Source organism: Tachypleus tridentatus, chromosome 7 (genome assembly GCF_004210375.1).
Source record: "Tachypleus tridentatus isolate NWPU-2018 chromosome 7, ASM421037v1, whole genome shotgun sequence".
NCBI lineage: Eukaryota > Metazoa > Arthropoda > Merostomata > Xiphosura > Limulidae > Tachypleus > Tachypleus tridentatus.
In genome coordinates, this window is record NC_134831.1 from 128,810,758 (window position 1) to 128,833,796 (window position 23,039).

The window sequence follows — 23,039 nt, forward strand, 5'->3', positions numbered from 1 at the left end:
CTAGCTGTCCCTAATTTTGTAGTGTAAGACTAGAGGGAGGGCCAACTCTTGGGCTACTCTTTTTATCAGCGATTAGTGGGATTGACCATAATATTATAACGCCACCACGGCTGAAAGGGAAAGCATGTTTGGTGTGACGGGGATTCGAACCCGCGACCCTTAGATTACGAGTGGAGTGCCTTAGCCATTTGACCATGCCGAGCCTATTCGCCATCAGAAGAGTTTTTTAATTTTCACTCAAAACGGTCCATTCCTATGGTCTGAGGCCGTTTGTACATCTTTTAAATATATTTTTGTTTGCATTTTTATACATATATGAATGTAATTTAGGGGCACCATCGCTCTCTTTACGTTCCTACACGCATAGACTGATTTTTACTTGTTCATCATGCAGATTTTTCCATTTAAAACTTTTGGATAGAGCACAGGGACATAGCAGCTTTTTGTATATCACAGCTGATGTAGTAAAGATCTATTCCATTACACCAGTAGTGCCTTAACATATTGACCTAATTAAGCGTGTGGTATAACTTGTACAATGCGTTATATGCAGAAACACGGATCAGCTACTGTACTGATAATGTTTATTTGACGAGTAAACAAAACACACGTCGGTTTTGACGAGGTATGATGAAGGTGCTTAAAACCCATCTTTATGCCTTGAAATCATTTTATGTTAACTTATTCAAAAAATGTCGTAACTGAAAGCAAACTTTATGGAACGTCAGTTGTGAGAAAATTCTGCAAAGTATAAAAGATGCTTTGAAAAGCCATTTAACATATTTTAGGATTTCATAAAATCATCAACTCGGTTTCACTACTAGAAGATGTTGCCTTATAGATCACGGTGGGCAGAGCTTCAACAGCCCATTGTGTAATTTTGTGCTTAATTCTAAACAAATAAACACAAAATTACACAATGGGCTATTTGTGCTCTGCCCACCATAGGTATCGAAACCTGGTTTTTAGCAATGTGAGTCCGCCGATATACCACTGTGCCATGTAGATGATGGCAAAGGTGTAGATTTCGTGTATCTGGATTTTCAGAAGGAATTTGACAGTATTAAGGTTAATACACTGTTAATGCTATTTACATCAAAGTTTCGCTATATTTCAAATTATGAAAACCCACATGCATTATCTTGCATTTGTTATAATCAAAATGCACTCGTTATTTATTCTCCCATGTCACTAAATGATCTAAATCCTTTTGTAAAGCAGCGTCATTCTCTTTACAGCCAGCAACACTCAAAACATTTAACTCAATGTTTAATGATTCTCTGCTTTCTTTCATCCACCAATTCTCTTATATCTAATCTGTTAACTTATCTCCCACACCAAAAGCGACATTTTACTGTGTTTCTATGTGGCATTCTGTCAAATGTTTTCTGAAAATCCAGATACATCTATTCTACATCCTTACCCTTATCTGCATAAACAGTAACCTTTTGTTATGTTTGTATTTTATCCTGTGATAAGTCTTAGTATTGTAAATATTAGGTTGTCCAGAAATGAGTGTCCGAATTCTCACGATGAAATTTAGAAACTGAATAGTGAGTGAGTGACTTATCGTTGGTTGGTTGTTTTAATCCAACGTTTGTCGCTTACAAGGCGTCTTAATTGTCTGCTGTTTTGGCAGTGTGGACAAGAAGGACTTTCGTCTGATTTTTCTCTACGACTTCAAATTTGGACAAAAAGCTACTGAAACTATACGGAGCATCAATCAGGCGCTTGGCCTTGGATCTGTTACTGAACGTACAGTTTAGCGTTGGTTCCAAAGGTTTCGACATGGAGATGAAAGTCTTGAAGACCACAAGAGTTGTAGAAGGAAGCCATCCTTAGATGAAAACACATTAAGGGAAGCAGTTGAGACAGACCATCACACAACAGTACACGAGCTTGAAGAAAAGATAGGCACAAGCAAATCAAGCATGGCTAATCACCTGAGTGCGATTGGAAAGAAGAAAAGTTGGATAAGTGGGTTCCACATAAGCTGACTGAAGATCAACAAAATCGGTGTTATGAGACCTGTCAAGGATGATGATCCAAAAACTGAACTAATTGGAAATCGAGATTCTGTCTCATCTACCTTATTCCCCAAACCTTCATCCTGAAGATTTTCATTTTTTCAAGCAATTTGACAACTTTTTGAACAATAAACGCTTTCAAAACCATACAGCTGCAGAAGAAGCTTTCAGGAAGTTCATTGACCATAGAAACTCTGATTTCTACAACAGGGGCATAAACAACATGTTACACATTGGTAAAAGTGTGTTGAAGCAAATGTTGCTTACTTTGATTGAATCATTTTTTTACAATACTGGTTTGTATATTTCCAAACTTTGCAGTTCAAAAACGACATTCATTTCTGAACAACCTAATAAATATATCATGAAACATAAACATCAGAGTATAATGAGAAGAGACAGCTAGAAGTTATATAGAATGGGTTTATTCATATGCAGCCAGAGCTGGTTCTTAACTATAAAATAAGCCTAAAAGGTTTTTATTATCGCCCGTAGGGCTGTAATCATTCCAGTTATTTTTTTCTTAAAAGACACAAGCGCACCATTAAACCTTACCTTTGAAATGAGTGAGGTTTGATAACATACATTTGTGTATGTATTTGTATATTTAACCGCCTGATGACTCATGTAATGGTTGTAATTAGGGGTAGAATGAATGAAAATAATCTGTTTTGTTTACTCGTCAAAATATTCAACCTCGTTTTCACAACGACCTTGACACACCAAATAAGGAAAACCACGTCCTCATGTGTTAGCTGGAGAACGTGTAATGATGATTTGGACTTGTATCATGTGATTGAAAACTACGTAATAATTTCCTTGTTTGGCTACGTTTATGTGAATACGTTACGACCGAGATGGCTTGCATAGATTTGTTTGTTTTAAGACAGTCATATTAGATTATTTGTTATGTCTACCGGGGAATCGAGCCACGAAGTTTAACATTATATATGTAAAAAAGGCTCGTTTGGATTGAGATATTTTTTTTTACGTAGAGGAGCGAACAACGTTTCGACCTTCTTTGATGACTGAAGAAGGTCGAAACGTTGTTCGCTCCTCTACGTAAAAAAAATTCTCAACCCAAACGAGCCGTTTTTACATGTATATTTTTCACTACAAGTGGGTTTTCTCGACATCACTGAAGTTTAACATTGTAATTTCTCAGGCTTACCGCTGTTACACCGAGGGATCTTTGAATAGTTCTAACTTGTATAAGGGTCCGTTCAACGAATCAGTTTGGTTTTGGTTTCTTTGGAATTTCGCGCAAAGATACACCAGGGCTATCTGCGCTAGCTTACACTAATTTAGTAGTGAAGGATTAGAGGGAAAGCAGCTAATAATCATCACCCACCGCCAACTCCTGGAATACTCTTTTACCAACGAATAGTTGGATAGCCCGTAATATTATAACACTCATACTGCTGAAGAGGCAAACATATTTGGTGAAAAGGGGATTCGAACACACGATTTTGAGACTGCAAGTTGAGCACCTTAACCAACTGGCCATGCCGGGTTCGAAAGAGGCAGATCGAAATACAATTATTTGTAGGCGACAGACAGATAGATGGCAGTTAATTGAGTTTGCTTCTGAAACGAAAGCTATACTTTCAGGCAGCTAGTCAACAGCACCCACCGACAACCCTTTGGCTAACTAAATCGAATAATGAGATTTGACCTTTACTCTTATATCGCATCCATATACAGGGAAGTGAGACATTTTCGGCAACAAGACATGAACTCTGAACTTTTCGCATTTACAGTCCAACACGCTAACCGGCAAGTGACACCCAGTTCCTGAAAAGAAGGAGAAACGTAGAATATTTCTAGAGGTCAAAAACCCTGATGGTGACGTCATAGGTCAAAGATTAGCATTGTAGTATGAACTATTTCCTGTCTGTTAGTTAGAGAGCGCTTACTGAGCGTCGAGATTTATAGCCTGATAATTAAGCAAGTTCTATCTAGGACAAAGAATAAATATATATAAATATTAATCTTTTTATGGTCAAACCTAATCTCTAACAACTGGTAATAACAGAAAAAGAAATGACCGAATGTTTATGATAAAACTCCAGGTGACTATGTAACTGAAAAAGGTTACGAAATTTCATATTGATTTTATATCCTAAAGCATCGAAATATTAGCCAGCAATTGATATTATGTTTTCTTTTGATTTTTAATAAATCTATCCGGAAATAAACAGTATAACTGAAAAGTGATTGTGCTGAAGAAAGAAAAATGTTCTAGGGTAAATAGCCCGGCATGGCCAGGTGGATTAAAGCGTTCGACTCGTAATCTGAGGGTTGCGGGTTTGAATCCCTGTCGCACCAAACATGCTCGCCCTTTCAACTGTGGGGGGCGTTATAATGTGGCGCTCAATCGCACTATTCGTTGGTAAAAGAGTAGCCCAAGAGTTGGCGGTGGGTAGTGATGACTAGCTACCTTCCCTCTAGTTTTACACTGCTAAATTAGGGACGGCTAGCGCAGATATCTCTCGTGTAGCTTTACGCGAAATTAAAAAAACAAGCAAAATCTAGGGTAAATACGAATCTTAATCATTGGGGCACTGTTTTAACGCTTTCATTCAAACCCTCAAGCTTAGTGGCCTTGAAGAGACACAGCAGGGCGAGTTAACGAACAAGAAGTTCTCTGTTTTAACACATCCTAATCGTCCAATTCATTAAGTCGACAAGTACAGACTTTTAAGAACCAGTGAGTGGCAAGGTGTCTAATATGACTAGATTCTAAAACATCCCGACCAGAAGTTTGAAATAATCGTAACGACCAGCAGGAAGAGATGAAGTAAGTTTATGATTAACTTTCTTTTAACTAACGATCGTTTTAATTACTGCCTACTCCACTGAACTTTATAGATTAAGCCAAATAAATAGCAGTTAGAAACATAATTGAGATACGTGTAAGAAGACGGTTACTACAGATTAACGTATAATTGTGAAACAAACTGAACATTTATCTTTCATTTGACCACACATACAAGAAAGTATAAGTAAGTACGTCGTTTAAAACGCTCGACTCGCATTATGAGGGTCGCGGGATTAAATCCCCGCCATCAATCCAATTATTCGTTGGTAAAAGAGTAGTCCAAGAATTGGCGGTAGGTAATGTTGACCAGTTGCCCTTCATCGAGTTCTTAGCTCGAGAATGAGAGAATGGCGCAGATAGCCCTTGAGTTGCTTCGCGCAAAATTCTAAGCAAACTGAGCAATCGACGAATGTTCCATCAAAGAATTACTGGAGGCTTCATATAACACTCACAAACAGAAACAGCAGTTAAGGAGAGAGTACAGGTCCAGATGTACCTGATCATACGACCGAACAACGACCGAATCGATGAAAATATTAAATGACTCTTTGTTTGTTTGTTTTGAATTTCGCGCAAAGCTACTCGAGGGCTATCTGTGCTAGCCGTCCCTAATTTAGCAGTGTAAGACTAGAGGGAAGGCAGCTAGTAATTATCATCACCCATTGCCAACTCTTGGACTACTCTTTTATCAACGTATAGTAGGATTGACCGTCACTTTATAATGCCCCCACGGCTGAAAGTTCAACTCGGATGACGAGTCGAACGCCTTAACACGCTTGGACATGCCGGGCCCATTAAATGACTCTAAAAATGGTAGATTGTAGAACCTTTGATTATGAACTATATTAATTTTTGATTTATTCATTCTACTTTTACAAAATTATTGACAAAAATATCAAATAAATTTAGCAGTGAGTACACTTGGTAATGGAGGCACTAAATATGTGGCTAATTAATTGCTGTATATATCATTGTGATGAGAGGTAGGGCTGGAGTTATTGCTGAATTTTAGCTATCGATTATATAGTAGTAGCTGTATTAAAGTCGATTTAATCGACTAGTCGGCAAAAGAGCAGAACAGCTCGTGAGACAGATATTTATAATATCTGTTATGAAACATCTGATATCACGTATGTTCTGGTTCAAGTGAAACACGTTCCCGTACTCAAACCACGTGCTAGCTCTAGCGTACGTCAGAAGGTTGAAACACCTACCAACTGTCAGATTTGTTCAGGCTACTTTCCTTTATTTCTATTTGCTCCAGGAACAAGACCCGCTTGTTGGCTCGCTAGTGCTTCTTAATGATGTTAAATTTGGTTAAGTAAATTAATTAAAAGTGGTATCAAATATAAATAAACAATAACCTGTTCTATTGCTAATATGCCTCCTAATTCTGATTTGTAAAAGCTTTAAGTAATATTGATAATAATTACACTTCACTTATTAATCTTGTTCAGGCTTGTTATTCATGCAGGTGGTGGTATAAATGGCACCTATACCAGTAAATATCTGTCATATCATAGATGAGGTGATGACATCTGGTATTGCCAAAAGGCTCGTCGGCAGTGGATATGGCAGAAGTAGTGTGGTTGACATACTTATGCATACTATTCTTTGCTTTTACTCTTAAGTTCTTAAATTACTAGTTTTTAAGTACATGTACAACACGTAAATAGATACTATATTCCATATATCGTGCAGTTGTGTGTAACGAGACAGAACTTCTGTGAGGTTCTGTAATTAAATACGCGATAACTATTGTGCCTCATAGATCAGAAACACGAACAACACGTGTTTGGCGTCTTTCTGTTGACTTCACTGTATCAGTCAGAATACACAACATTATTGTACGTGTTTTAGTCGTAGCCTGAACAGAAGTTCGTTTCGCCGAGAAGCCACCAAATTATTTTATTTAAAACAAAGAAAAAGGAAAGTTAAGTAACATTAGTATATTTCACATTGAAAGAAAGATATATATATATAAAGACGTTACTAGTAGAGGAATGTATTCGTTCAATAATAAACCCTGCGATGTATATTTTTACAGTTAGTCGACTCGTGACTTTATGCTCTATCAACAAATCCGTTATTCGTTTTCAGCCTTGGGGAGTATTATAAACTGACAGTCAATCCCACCATTCCTGTCGCTTCACGCTTTGCTTGTAGTTTATTTGTTTGTTTGTTTTGTTTTTGAATTTCGCGCAAAGCTACTGGAGGGCTATTTGCGCTAGCCGTCCCTAATTTAGTAGTGTAAGACTAGAGGGAAGGCAGCTAGTCATCACCACCCACCGCCAACTCTTGGGCTACTCTTTGACCAACAAATAGTGGGATTAACCGTAACATTGTAACGTCCCCACGGCTGAAAGGGCGAGCATGTTTGGTGTGAGGGGGATTCGAACCCGTAACTCTCGGATTACAAGTCGAGTGCCTTAACCATCTGGCCATGCCAGGCCTTATTTGTAGTTGCCGATTAGTTATTTTAGCAATAGTGAAGGCACCACTACAACTCTAATGGAGCTAGAAACAGTGCCAAACCCGGGAAAAGTGTCTATAGGCTTAACATTTAATACATGTGGATAAACATTGATTTGTGTGTGTGTTCATCATAGATGCCGTTTAAGCGCAGGTTTTTAATGTTACAGTGGGACACGTTGAAATATTCACTAGGTGGGAAAAATACGTAGGCTACGTGAAAGTACATTCGCGTTGGAGATACCACAACACTGTAGCTGGCCTAATAAGAGCACCCATAGCTGCCTGCGAAGAAACTTAAATATTATTTAGTGACTTACTAGACTGATGTAAAATGAAAGTTAAGGTTGTAGGTCTATGTTTAAATTCAATTATAGCTCTGAAAAACATTGATCAGGAATCAAAACCTCCAAACAATATGTCATAATATGCTCACCACATTACATCTGCCAAATCTAGTGTCAATGAGGCATCTTGCTAAATACCAGTACTAATCTAGGATTCGGTAAACAGTAGTCGTCAATATTTATATCATCAGTTCTGTGAAAAACAACCATGTCTGAGTGAACAAGATTGAGTAAGTGAACTGAATGTACAATAAGTTTTAATTAAACAATTTGGAGTTCATATTTAGAGTAAGGAATCACAACACAATATTATTTATTTATTAGTTCTAAACACCGATCTCCTACCTATTGTGATTATTATAATGATATAGAACAGTGGTTCTTAACCTTGTTGGAAGTACTGAACCCCGGAAGTTTCGTACTTGCATTCACTGAACCCTTCGTAACTGGAAAAATAAAATATGATTTTTTTTTCAAATTCAAAACATAAGTAGATATTTTATTAGTGCAAAAAATGAACCATGCATCAGTTGCACACAATATCACTGTGTTCAAAGAACAAAACATGAATTTCACACAAAAACAAAAACATAACTCAATTAATATTTACTGCAAATCAATGTGACTTTTGCTGTTGCCTTTCAGAGACAAGTTCAGAAATGCGCGACTTCACCTTGGCAAGTGCCACTCTCATATCATTTTCGCAAGAAAGTCTGTTTCTTTCCTTCGTTTTTATTGAAAGATTAAGATAAAAAATCACAAATGACGCACGATTACTACAGTCACAAGTCGACTGCTAAGCGCACGAAGTTCCCTGCAGCATAGATATTAAGGCCAAGTGATGTGACGTGGTCAGCCGCAGCCAATGATGGCCAAGTGGAGCATGACGTCACCAATCATACGAGTGGGGTGAACGGAACGGACACACACACAGTGTGTGTATCTTGACCTCCGCCGAACACCTGAGACTGACTCATCGAACCCTTGGGGTTCAATTGAACCCAGTTTAAGAACCACTGATATAGAAAAAAAAATTATTATTACATTTCCTTGTTTTATTTCTCACGTGCGGTAATACATTTATAGGAATTTCTTTGTTTGTCTTATTTTTCTCGCTGATCTTGTTACATTATAACTTGAAATAAAACACAACAATAAAACCGACCTTACCTTCGTAAATAAAATGGAACATAGCGTTGTTTCCGAACAATGCAGCTCGGCGGTAAGCTGAGCAGTTATGATTTTCTTCGTAACTTAAATCTACAGGTAAGTTAAATATCAATACTAATTGGAAGTCGGTGGAACTCTTTCTGGAACGTCGATTGATTATTTAATCTCGTTCACGATGCTTTTGAGCCAGTGAAGAGTTTAATAATCGAGCTCATTATTTTTATATTGCTTTGTTTTTATAGGTAATCAAATTCAAAGAATAACGAGGCTTAACCAGTTTTCGAGTTCCCCCCCTAAAAAAGTGTCCGAAAGCTTTATATTAATTTAATAACGGTTAAAAATTAACTAAAAATAACGAATTTCAACCAGTATTAATTATAATAAAACGAAACTTTCCAAAACAACAAAAACGATTGATATTGAAAAATCTATAGTTTTTGTTTGGAAGACATTTTGTCAGTGTTTTATTCATTGTTAGTATCGCAAAACTAATCAACTGATTATGGTGTACTGTGGGTACATGTAACTGGGTCTTAATAATATTGACCCAATGAATACACCTGTAGTGTAACGTAACACTTGCAACTTGCTTCACCGATGATTAATTTTAAACAATACATTTTTTATTTATTTCGTGATGACGAGAAACCAAATTGAACTTTTATTAAACTGAAGTGCAGAAGGTCGAAACGTTGTTCTGTGATTTATTTTAATACCAGACGTCTTGAAATTACACGTTTATTTATTTCACATTCAATGTTATCTAGCATGAAAGAAAATGCAGACACTATAAATCGACAACGATACTTAACGTTTCGTTCCGTTTTATGTTTGTTTTTTGAATTCGCGCAAAGCTACACGAGGGCTATCTGCGCTAGCCGACCCTAATTTAGTAGCGTAAGACGAGAGGAAAGACAGCTAGTCATCACCACCCACCGCCAACTCTTGGGCTACTTACTCTTTTACCAACGAATAGGGGGATTGATTGTCACATAGTAACACCCCCATGACTGAAAGGACGAGCATGTTTGGTGTGACGGGGATTCGAACTTAACCACCTGGCCATGTTTTATGTTATGGGTTTTGTTTTGAATTTCGTGTAAAGCTACTCTAGTGTTATCTGTGCTAGCCGTCCATTATTTAGCAGTGTAAGACTAGAGGGAAGACAGCAAGTCATAACAACCCACCACCAACTCTTGGGCTACTCTTTTTATCAACGAATAGTGGGACTAACCGTCACATTATAACGCCCCCACGGCGGAAAGGGCGAGCATGTTCTGTGCGACCGGAATTCGAACCCGCGACCCTCACATTATGAGTCGAACGCCTTAACCCACCTTGCCATGCCAGGCCTTATGTTATGGGATTTTTTCTTGTTCTTGGTGGTGGTTTGGAGTGATTGCTTAATTATATAATCATACAAAAATTATTTACTATTATTTATCGGTATTATGATTTGCTGTATACTTATATTGGTATGATATTCATTTTGGAGCATAAGGAAAGCGATGGGGCTGGGAGGGTCCAGTAAAATCGTAAGGGAAACAAAGTGGTTTTTAGTCGAGATATTCTTCCTTGCTGACCCCCGACACCCAAGATGGACTAAAATTATATTTTCGCTCTTGTGTGTTTGTCAGAAAGATTTTGGCATCACATAACTCGTAATCTAAGGGTCGCAGGTTCGAATCCATATCACACCAAACAGACTTGCCCTTTCAGCTGTGATGACGTTATAATGTGGCGGCCAATTCCACTATTAGTTGGTAAAAGAGTAGCCCAAGAGTTGGTCGTGGGTGGTGATGACTAGCTGCCTTCCCTTTAGTTTTATACTGCTAAATTAGGGACGGCTAGCGCAGATAGCCCTCGTGTAGTTTTGTGCGAAATTCAAAAACAACAAAACACAAACAGCAAGATTTTCCAAAAACGGATGAATGGATCTGGCCAAAACAGTTGGAATTGATTAGTTTTTGAAAAGTCAAGGTAGATAAGAAATCTCAAGGTCACGAAAAAACCCAACAAAGCCTTATCAGTTAACTAGAGGACCATTTTTCACTCTATTTCTGTTCTATAATTCAGTTAAAAATGATCGAATTTTGATGAAACTTCGCGAGGACATATATAGAATATTATTCTTTATTGTTATGCAAGAAATGGTGCGTGACCGTTGATAATGACGGACATACGGATACATTTTCGTATTTATGGGAACCGAACATGATGAATGCTGCGTGGAGAGGTAAACGCTCTACCGAGTTCCATGTACTTTGTTGCTGCATTTGCCATGGAATATCCCACTCAAGTCATATATAGAGCTCTTTTCTTACCCTGTTTTACAGGGATTGTACAAGGAAGAAAAACACAGTAGTTGGATCAACGAAACTATCAAATTACTTTAGAATTGAACTGTAAAGTGTTAAAGCCTTCGTGTGTAGTCAAATTGGAACATAGTTTAGTGTAATATATATATATATTGTCAAGAAGGTTTCAATAATGTGCAGGAATGGCGTTCCGGATACCAAAATATTTGTTTTTGTGTATGTTTCTAAATTTCGCGCAAAGTTACACGTGGGCTATCTGCGCTAGCTGTCCCTTATTTAGCAGTGTAAGACTAGAGGGAAGGGTGCTAGTCATCATCACCCACATCCAAATCTTGGGCTACTTTTTACCAACTAATAGTGGGATTGACCGACTCGTATAACGCCCCTCACAGCTGAAAGGACGAATATGTTTGGAGCGACAGGGATTCGAACTCGCGATTCTCAGAGGACGATTCGAGTGCCTTAACCACATGTCCATGCGGGGCTGCTCCCAAAATGAATACTGTGATAGCGTTCCTCTTCAGTTCGAGCTCCGAGCTTAACACTGATGTTCAGCCCTAATTAAGAACTGATTAGAATTTGTTTTAAAGCAAAGCTACATAATAGGCTATCTTCATTGTGTCTACCGCGGTTATAGAACTTATAGTTTAAGCCTCATGAGTACTCGAGTTCCTCAATAAGTCACTGACGTTCTACGGTTAATTTATATCATACTGTCAAAGATGATTAATGTTTTTGTATATATTCCTCTAGCTATTACTATTCTTATGTGGCCGGCATGGCCAGATGGTTGGGCACTCGTCTCGCAATCTAATGGTCGAGGGTTCGAATCCCCGTCACACCAAACATGCTTGCTCTTTCAGTCGTGGGGGCGTTATATGTCACGATCAATCCCACTGTTCATTGGTAAAAGAGTAGCCCAAGCTTTGGCGGTGGGTGTTGATGACTAGCTGCCTTCCATCTAGTCTTACACTGCTAAATTAAGGACGGCTAACTCAGATAGCCTTCGTGTAGATTTGCACGAAATTCAAAAACGAACAAAGTAACTACTCTCTCGGTATCTTTCAGAAAGTGAAATACTCTAGGCCTATATTTTGGAAAAGCATCTACATAGAAAGTTTTAAATTCTCTCTGAGCCCTATTAATTCTGAAACTAGGTTTCAGTCTAAACTAGAGGTACCACGTACCAAGCAGTTTGGATTTTACGATAACGCGAGTTTGCTGCATTTTGTTGTTTTTCAAATTCCGGGAAAAAGTGTAACATCTAGAGAATGGGGAAACTATGCCTTCTCTACTATACGTGTACATGTACAAGTACACCAAATTTATAGAAATAAAAAACACCTTTGGTCTTACTTTTCGTCTTTAAAATATTTTTATTTCTCACTGTCATCGGAATAAATCGTGCCTGGATAGTCGCGCCTTGCGGTTAAAACAGAAAAAAAAAAACCAAAAAAACAACGTTGAATATTCAATGCGCCACCTAACTTATAACATGACTAGTATGCTTTGATAGTTCCCTGTTTTTCCCAAAATGAAAATAGTAACAATAAGTTCATACCAAGCACAGTGTTATACCGTAACAGATAATCTACATTCAGTTTTCATTTTCCCGTTTTCTAGATGATTTTGCATTTACTTACAAGTTTGCTGTCAGAGCATTTTAAACGAGGTCTCAAGTCGTAAGTAAACGTCATATAAACCACGTGTCTGTAGAAAATGGTGTAAAACAAGGACACCAACTTACATTTACAACTGTAACCATATCATGAAACAAGGACACCATCTTACATTTACAACTGTAACCATATCATGAAACAAGGACACCATCTTACATTTACAACTGTAACCATATCATGAAACAAGGACACCATCTTACATTTACAACTGTAACCATATCATGAAACAAGGACACCATCTTACATTTACAACTGTAACCATATCATAAAACAAGGACACCATCTTACATTTACAACTGTAACCATATCATGAAACAAGGACACCATCTTACATTTACAACTGTAACCATATCATGAAACAAGGACACCATCTTACATTTACAACTGTAACCATATCATGAAACAATGATACCTTCTTACATTTGATAACTATAACTGTATCATAAAACAAGAACAGCTTCTTACATTTGACAACTGTAACCGTATCATAAAACAAGGACAACTTTTTACATATGACAACTGTAACCGTATCATAAAACAAGGACAGCTTCTTACATTTGACAACTGTAACCGTATCATAAAACAAGGACAGCTTCTTACATTTGACAACTGTAACCGTATCGTTGAACTTGTTTCTAGAGGCAGATTAAACAGCATTTCTGTGATGATTAATCAAGCAATCTGCACTTGAAGACTGGCTTTAGAACACTTGACTGTATGAGTGATTAAAACGTGACTTGAAGTGGCTTAAGGATATCATCTAATTACAAACCAAGGCTTCAGTAGGTAATCATACTAAATCCTACACCTAATTAACGCTATGTAACAGACAAGATTCAGCCATAAGGTATTGTCTCCTACAATTAAAACAACTTCCTGCTCAGCTAAGGATGAAATTAACGTTTAAAAACTCTAAAGTAAATATCATAAACAAACGACATTTGTCAATATCGATGGTACTGCAGACTTATGAGTTTTCCAAATACTTTACCAACCGTCACATGACATGAGACTTTGCACGCAGATTCAAATGGGAATTTTACTTCAATGTATGTTGCTTTACAACTGTGCATTTTAGATGAAACACTTTGTGTGTGTGTGTGTGAATTCAATATCTAGAACGTATAAAAAACCCCGATAAACACGATTAATACTAAACTAAGTTCAGGGTCTGGTGCTGCCACCTTGGAATGTTTTCTCCGTCTTCAATCGTTCTCAGTTTAATGACCACGATTACGCACCATTACCCAATACTGCAATTTCCCCGTAACGAGAATGTGCGAGGGACAGCGAGGTCAGTCTTAGATTATACATCTTAACAATTTTCCCCGACTGTCTATATCCAAGATTACGTTTGAAGTAGACCAAAGGCACATCGTCTATTAAAGCTACACCGGAGAACTCGACAGCTATATAGACCAAAGATATCATTGCAATTACAGTTTCCTCGGCCATCTTTCTCGTAAAAACAGAGGATTATTTTGAGATGTTGCTGGAAACTTATGAAGCTTAGCCAACTTAAAAAAAATTATCCCGTGTTACCTTGTTGACGCTACCAGATGATATGCCCAGCTTCATCGCTTTTTACTTTTATCTTGATTAGAGGATTTTCTTTTGTAAGTTAAGCCTTTACTTTGGAGATGAGTAAGTTGTTCCGGTTTGGCTTAGGCTGAATTTATCTGCTTTCTTGGAGAACGGTGAAGAGTCCTTTCTTCGAAATGTTACGTCCTTTGGCTTTGCATCATGGCCCCCGCTAGTACAGCAGTATGTCTTCAGATTTACAATGCTAAAATTAGGGGTTCGATTCCCCTCGGTAGGCTCAGCAGATAGCCAGATGTGGCTTTGCTATAAGAAAACACACACGCTTTGCATCGTTTAACAATCTCACTACACGAATCCCCTTCCTTAAAAGGCTGTGGTGTATGCATCCAGTCATAAATTTATTCGTGGCTATATTGAATCGTTGAATGGTTAGGTATTCCTCTTGAATCAAATTAAAGATTCAGTCACCCGAGGAGCCACGTTTGCAGCGACATTCAAATGTACTAAAATCATTCGCATGATACGCAATTATATCATCATATTAGCTGTTTGGTGCTTTGAAGTTGTTATATATGAGCCTGGCTTGGCCAAGCATGCTAAGGCTTTCGAATCCGGTCGCACCAAACATGCTCGCTCTTTCAGCCGTGAGGGCGTTAAAATGTGACGGCCAATCCCACTATTCGTTGGTAAAAGAGTAGCCCAAGAGTTGGGGGTGTGTGGTGATGACTAGCTGCCCTCCCTATAGTCTTCCACTGCTAAATTAGGGACGGCTAGGGCAGATAGCCCTCGAGTAGCTTTGCGCGAAATTAAAAACAAACTTATTGTATTACCATCATAATTTCAAACTAATCACATCCTTACAGCTTACATTTTTTTTATGACGATAATAATGGTTACCGTGACGTTGTAACTCTAACCATCTTCATATATGTATTCTGTATTTGTCGTCTTATTCTAATATTTATTACGTTATCTGTACCTGTTCTGGAACATTAAAAAAATCATAATGTTCTTCCACAAGAACTGCTCTGTTCTACCATAACAAATTACGTCGTTATTAATTTATTTTTTTTCAGTGACGTTATACAATTGTGGTGATAACATTAAGGATTAGGCATAGAAAATTAAATCGAAATTTTAGAGAAACTGTAAGTCACACCATATATTAATTTTCGACATTATCCGCTTTATTTCAGTTTACAACGTAAACTACAGAGCATATTTAGTTTCTCATTTATCTACCTTTGTCTCTCCAAGTCGAATGTAGAACAAAAACTTATGTTTAAGTCTCAGAGCAGCTTGCTTGCTTGGTTGTGAATTTCGCGCAAAGCGACACGAGGGCTATCTGCGCTAGCCGTTCCTAACTTAGCAGGATAAGACTAGAGGGAAGGCAGCTAGTCATCACCACCCACCGCCAGCTCTTGGACTATTCTTTTACCAATGAATAGTGGGATTGACCGTCACATTATGGTGTGAATCCTCATTGCACCAAACATACTCGCCCTTTCAGCCTTGGGGGCGTTAGAATATTATGGTCAATCACACTATTCGTTGGTAAAAGAGTATCTCAAGAATTGGTGGTGGGTGGTGATGACTAGTTACCTTCTCCCTAGTCTAACACTGAAAAATTAGGGACGGCTAGCGCAGATAACCCTCGAGTAGCTTTGTGCAAATTTGAAAACGAACGAAAAATAAGATTGAAGTAGCTTGATTACCGAATTTACGCAAGAGATTTTAGTTTCTCAGGAACTCAAGTCAAACTATTGTGAAAGAACTCAAAATCAATACAGGACTGACAAAACCACAGAGAATAATTACTTAGATAATTTAATTAAATCTGAGGGAAGTTGACGTTACTTTACACATTTGTATACCATGTATGAAAAAACTTATAGAAAAGGAATAGACTAGAGACATCACAGAATGACAGAAAGCTGTATCAATGTCAAACATGACATCGTATGCCTTCCAGCTCAGATAGTGCGCTAAAAGGAAATTCACGACTCAAATCTGACAACGCTGGTTTTAGAGTTTAAGTTATGAACAATAATAAACTTGGATTATCGAAGCATACTTGATATCTTTATTTGAATCGTCACTCTTGTTTTGAATCCTTTACACCTTTTTGTATTTGCCATGCCTTTTGAAAACCTTTTTATCTTCGTTTTCTAATCTTAACACTTGTTTTTACTATTTATTACCCCTTTCTCTCTCTCGTCACGCTCGATTAATACTTTCTCTCTCTCGTCACGCTTGATTAATACTTTCTCGTTCTCGTCACGCTTGATTAATACTTTCTATCGTCACGCTTGATTAATACTTTCTCTCTCTCTTCACGCTTGATTAATACTTTCTCCCTCTCTTCACGCTTGATTAATACTTTCTCCCTCTCGTCACGCTTGATTAATACTTTCTCTCTCTCTTCACGCTTGATTATTACTTTCTCTCTCTCGTCACGCTTGATTAATACTTTCTATCGTCACGCTTGATTAATACTTTCTCTCTCTCTTCACGCTTGATTAATACTTTCTCCCTCTCTTCACGCTTGATTAATACTTTCTCCCTCTCGTCACGCTTGATTAATACTTTCTCCCTCTCGTCACGCTTGATTAATACTTTCTCTCTCGTCACGCTTGATTAATACTTTCTCTCTCTCTTCACGCTTGATTAATACTTTCTCTCTCTTCACGCTTGATTAATACTTTCTCTCTTTCACGCTTGATTAATACTTTCTCCTCTCTTCACGCTTGATTAATACTTTCTCCTCTCTTCACGCTTGATTAATTACTTTCTCCTCTCGTCACGCTTGATTAATGCTTTCTCTCTCGTCACGCTTGATTAATACTTTCTCTCTCTCTTCACGCTTGATTATTACTTTCTCTCTCTTCTTGATTATTACTTTCTTTCTCTCTCACGCTTGATTAATACTTTCTCTCTCTCTTCACGCTTGATTAATACTTTCTCTCTCTTCACGCTTGATTAATACTTTCTCTCTCTCTTCACGCTTGATTAATACTTTCTCTCTCTCTTCACGCTTGATTAATACTTTCTCCCTCTCTTCACGCTTGATTAATACTTTCTCCCTCTCTTCACGCTTGATTAATACTTTCTCCCTCTCTTCACGCTTGATTATTACTTTCTCTCTCTCGTCACGCTTGATTAATACTTTCTCTCTCTCGTCACGCTTGATTAATGCTTTCTCTCTCTCGTCACGCTTGATTAATACTTTTCTCTCGTCACGCTTGATTATTACTTTCTCTCTCTTCACGCTTGATTAATGCTTTCTCTCTCTCTTCACGCTTGATTAATACTTTCTCCCTCTCTTCACGCTTGATTAATACTTTCTCCCTCTCTTCACGCTTGATTAATACTTTCTCCCTCTCGTCACGCTTGATTAATACTTTCTCCCTCTCGTCACGCTTGATTAATACTTTTTCTCTCTCGTCACGCTTGATTAATACTTTCTCCCTCTCTTCACGCTTGATTATTACTTTCTCTCTCTCGTCACGCTTGATTAATACTTTCTCTCTCTCTTCACGCTTGATTAATACTTTCTCTCTCTCTTCACGCTTGATTAATACTTTCTCTCTCTCTTCACGCTTGATTAATGCTTTCTCCTCTCTTCACGCTTGATTAATACTTTCTCCCTCTCTTCACGCTTGATTAATACTTTCTCTCTCTCGTCACGCTTGATTAATACTTTCTCCCTCTCGTCACGCTTGATTAATACTTTTTCTCTCTCGTCACGCTTGATTAATACTTTCTCTCTCTCTTCACGCTTGATTATTACTTTCTCTCTCTCGTCACGCTTGATTAATGCTTTCTATCGTCACGCTTGATTAATACTTTCTCCCTCTCTTCACGCTTGATTAATACTTTCTCCCTCTCGTCACGCTTGATTAATACTTTCTCCCTCTCGTCACGCTTGATTAATACTTTTTCTCTCTCGTCACGCTTGATTAATACTTTCTCCCTCTCTTCACGCTTGATTATTACTTTCTCTCTCTCGTCACGCTTGATTAATACTTTCTCTCTCTCTTCACGCTTGATTAATACTTTCTCTCTCTCTTCACGCTTGATTAATACTTTCTCTCTCTCTTCACGCTTGATTAATACTTTCTCTCTCTCTTCACGCTTGATTAATACTTTCTCCCTCTCTTCACGCTTGATTAATACTATCTCCCTCTCTTCACGCTTGATTAATACTTTCTCTCTCTCGTCACGCTTGATTAATACCTTTCTCCTCTCGTCACGCTTGATTAATACTTTCTTTCTCTCTCGTCACGCTTGATTAATACTTTCTCTCTCGTCACGCTTGATTAATACCTTCTCTCTCTCGTCACGCTTGATTAATACTTTCTCTCTCTCGTCACGCTTGATTAATACTTTCTCTCTCTTCGTCACGCTTGATTAATACTTTCTCTCTCTTCACGCTTGATTAATACTTTCTCTCTCTCTTCACGCTTGATTAATACTTTCTCCCTCTCTTCACGCTTGATTAATACTTTCTCTCTCTCGTCACGCTTGATTAATACTTTCTCTCTCTCGTCACGCTTGATTAATACTTTCTCTCTCTCGTCACGCTTGATTAATACCTTCTCTCTCTCGTCACGCTTGATTAATACTTTCTCTCTCTCGTCACGCTTGATTAATACCTTCTCTCTCTCGTCACGCTTGATTAATACTCTTCTCTCTCTCTTCGCAGGATTAATACTTTCTCTCTTCTTCACGCTTGATTAATACTTTCTCTCTCTCTTCACGCTTGATTAATACTTTCTCTCTCTCGTCGCTTGATTAATACCTTTCTCTCTCTCGTCACGCTTGATTAATTTTCTCTCTCTCGTCACGCTTGATTAATACCTTCTCTCTCTCGTCACGCTTGATTAATTACTTTCTCTCTTTCACGCTTGATTAATACTTTCTCTCTCTTCACGCTTGATTAATACTTTCTCTCTCTTCACGCTTGATTAATACGCTTTCTTTCTCTCTCTCACGCTTGATTAATACTTTCTCCTCTCTTCACGCTTTCACGATTAATACTTTCTCTCTCTCTCGTCACGCTTGATTAATACTTTCTCTCTCTCGTCACGCTTGATTAATACTTTCTCTCTCTCGTCACGCTTGATTAATACTTCTCTCTCTCGTCACGCTTGATTAATACTTTCTCTCTCTCTTCACGCTTGATTAATACTTTCTCTCTCTCTTCACGCTTGATTAATACTTTCTCCCTCTCTTCACGCTTGATTAATACTATCTCCCTCTCTTCACGCTTGATTAATACTTTTTCTCTCTCGTCACGCTTGATTATTACTTTCTCTCTCTCGTCACGCTTGATTAATACCTTCTCCCTCTCGTCACGCTTGATTAATACTTTCTCTCTCTCGTCACGCTTGATTAATACTTTCTCTCTCTCGTCACGCTTGATTAATACTTTCTCTCTCGTCACGCTTGATTAATACTTTCTCTCTCTCTTCACGCTTGATTAATACTTTCTCTCTCTCTTCACGCTTGATTAATACTTTCTCTCTCTCGTCACGCTTGATTAATACTTTCTTCTCTCTCGTCACGCTTGATTAATACTTTCTTTCTCTCGTCACGCTTGATTAATACTTTCTCTCTCGTCACGCTTGATTAATGCTTTCTCTCTCTCTTCACGCTTGATTAATACTTTCTCTCTCTTCACGCTTGATTAATACTTTCTCTCTCTCTCTCGCTCACGCTTGATTAATACTTTCTCCTCTCTCTTCACGCTTGATTAATACTTTCTCCCTCTCTTCACGCTTGATTAATACTTTCTCTCTCTCGTCACGCTTGATTAATACCTTCTCCCTCTCGTCACGCTTGATTAATACTTTCTCTCTCTCGTCACGCTTGATTAATACTTTCTCTCTCTCACGCTTGATTAATACTTTCTCTCTCACGTCGCGCTTGATTAATACTTTCTCTCTCTTCGTCACGCTTGATTAATACTTGATCTCTCTCTCGTCACGCTTATTATTACTCTCTCTCTCTTCACGCTTGATTAATACTTTCTCTCTCTCGTCACGCTTGATTACTTTCTCTCTCTTCACGCTTGATTAATACTTTCTCTCTCTCTTCACGCTTGATTAATACTTTCTCTCTCTTCACGCTTGATTAATACTTTCTCTCTCTCTTCACGCTTGATTAATACTTTTTCTCTCTCGTCACGCTTGATTAATACTTTCTCTCTCGTCACGCTTGATTAATTTTCTCTCTCTTCGTCACGCTTGATTAATACTTTCTCTCTCTCGTCACGCTTGATTAATACTTTCTCCCTCTCGTCACGCTTGATTAATACTTTCTCTCTCTCTCACGCTTGATTAATACTTTCTCTCTCTCGTCACGCTTGATTAATACTTTCTCTCTCCTCGCCACGCTTGATTAATACTTTCTCCCTCTCTTCACGCTTGATTAATACCTTCTCCCTCTCGTCACGCTTGATTAATACCTTCTCTCTCTCGTCACGCTTGATTAATACCTTCTCTCTCTCGTCACGCTTGATTAATACTTTTTCTCTACTCGCCACGCTTATTTTTCGTCTTTTTTGTTTCTTTCATTGATTGGTTGTTTATTCTACCTGTTGTTCTGACTTTAATAGCCTGCCCTGGGCCCGGCATGGCCAGGTGGGTTAAAGCGTTCGACTCGTAATCCGAGGATCGCGGGTTCGAAGCCCCGTCGCACCAAACATGCTCGCCATTTCTGTCGTGGGGGTGTTATAATTTGACGGTCAATCCCACTCTTCGTTAGCAAAAGAGTAGCCCAAGCGTTGGCGGTGGGTGGTGATGACTAGCTGTCTTCTCTCTAGTCTTACACTGCTAAATTAGGTATGGCTAGCGCAGATAGCTCGAGTAGCTTTGCGCGAAATTCAAGACAAACAATAATAGCCTGCCCTAATTTTCTTTTTACCACATTTCTCTTCTCTATACCTGTCTAGCTTGTTGTTATCTTTTGACTGTTTTAAATCAATTTGCGTGAAATTAAAAAAAAAAACAAACAATGAAATTAATGAGTCCAATATTTTATACAACCCGAGCATGTGAATAGGTTTCTTGCCTTTGATGTTTGTTTTCATACACACACATATACGTGACTAACTTTAGAGACAAATACCTAAAGAAATGCATGTCGTGGTGGTTAGAACACTCGAGATGCAAACCTGCGAGTTCGAATCCCAATACCAAACATACTTGCCATTTCTTTCGTGGAGCATTATAATTTGACGGTAAATCCCATTTTTTTGTTGATTTTGTTTGTTTGTTTTGAAATTTCGCACAAAGCTACTCGAGGGCTATCTGTGCTAGCCGTCCCTAATTTAGCAGTGTAAGATTAGAGGGAAGGCAGCTAGTCATCACCACCCACCGCCAACTCTTGGGCTACTCTTTTACCAACGAATAGTGGGATTGACCGTCACATTATAACGTCCCCACGGCTGGGAGGGCGAGCATGTTTGGCGCGACCGGGATGCGAACCCGCGACCCTCAGATTACGAGTCGCACGCCTATACACGCTTGGCCATGCCAGGCCTTTTTGTTGATAAAGAGCAGTCCAAGATTTGGCAGTGGTGTCGTTGGCTAGCTTCCATCTGTCTAGTTTAACACTTCTAAATTAGGGAAGGCTAACACAGATAGTCTTCGAGTAGCTTTTGTGCGAAATTCAACAACCAAAACCAAGAAAATGTTTAAAACGGCTCTTCTATTTTTAGAACTACTTTTTTCTTACAGTAAGAAAGTTTTCTTTGCAGTTTTTAGAACATACGATGTCGTTAGTCAATAAGGTGTTTTCGTTTTGACGGTGTAAGAAAAAACCAGTTCGCTATACGAATGATTACTGATGACAAAAATAATTAAAGACTTTTTTTTAAGTATTTTGCTACAATACGATTTTTTTTTTAGAATCAGTCAATTGAATGGTTACACAAGTTCAACCCTGGTGATACCTACGAATCAAACGGTCACATGTTAAATCCTGTTTAAAGTGCTACTTAGTAAGCGAATTCACACAAGTTAAGTCCTTCCGAAATAGGTGCTTCCTACTGAGAAAACGGTTACATTTTAAATCCATTTAAAGTGTAATCTACTAATGGAATTCACACCACCAAACGTATTTAAAAATATAATGCTAATATGACGAATATAGTTTCATGATATGCACTAAAAATGTCGTTCTTATTAAACAAATATAACCCATACCAAATGCTGTTCTTCAACTCGGCTTAAGCAAACTGGATCAGCGAAGTGTGATTCCGCCAGACTCCTGGAAATAATGACAGGTCGATCACATCTCAACTTGTATGGACTGAGTGACTTACAGAACAGTGTTCATCATTTCCACCACACAAATCAGTCATTTGTTCCGATACGTCATCTAGAATTCCTCCCCTTGGGATACTGGGGCGATTTCGACGAGATATGCTCGTTGGGCGTCTGGTGATATGCAGATGATGGAGTTAGAGTTTAGTTGGAGAGCCAGTTTGCTCAAAGCATGAAAACAGCAGGTGAGGAGTGTTGAGAAGGGGCGTGCTGTGGTCCCCTCCACAAACCGGCAAACCGGTTCTGATCGTGGGCGGAAGTCGACTCTAAAAACGACTTCCGTATGTTTTTCTTCCGTTCACTTCGTCGTGCACACTGTTATGAATCATGCCA

General features: G+C 38.4%; 1 long non-coding RNA gene across 1 annotated transcript in view; it reads right to left on the reverse strand.

Moving 5' to 3' along the window:
• The window catches only part of LOC143256587 (uncharacterized), a 74,013-nt gene extending 50,974 nt beyond the window's left edge, over positions 1-23,039 (reverse strand). The window contains exon 1 of the long non-coding RNA XR_013031418.1: positions 22,587-23,039. This is a non-coding gene — a long non-coding RNA (uncharacterized LOC143256587). The remainder of the gene's footprint in view (positions 1-22,586) is intronic.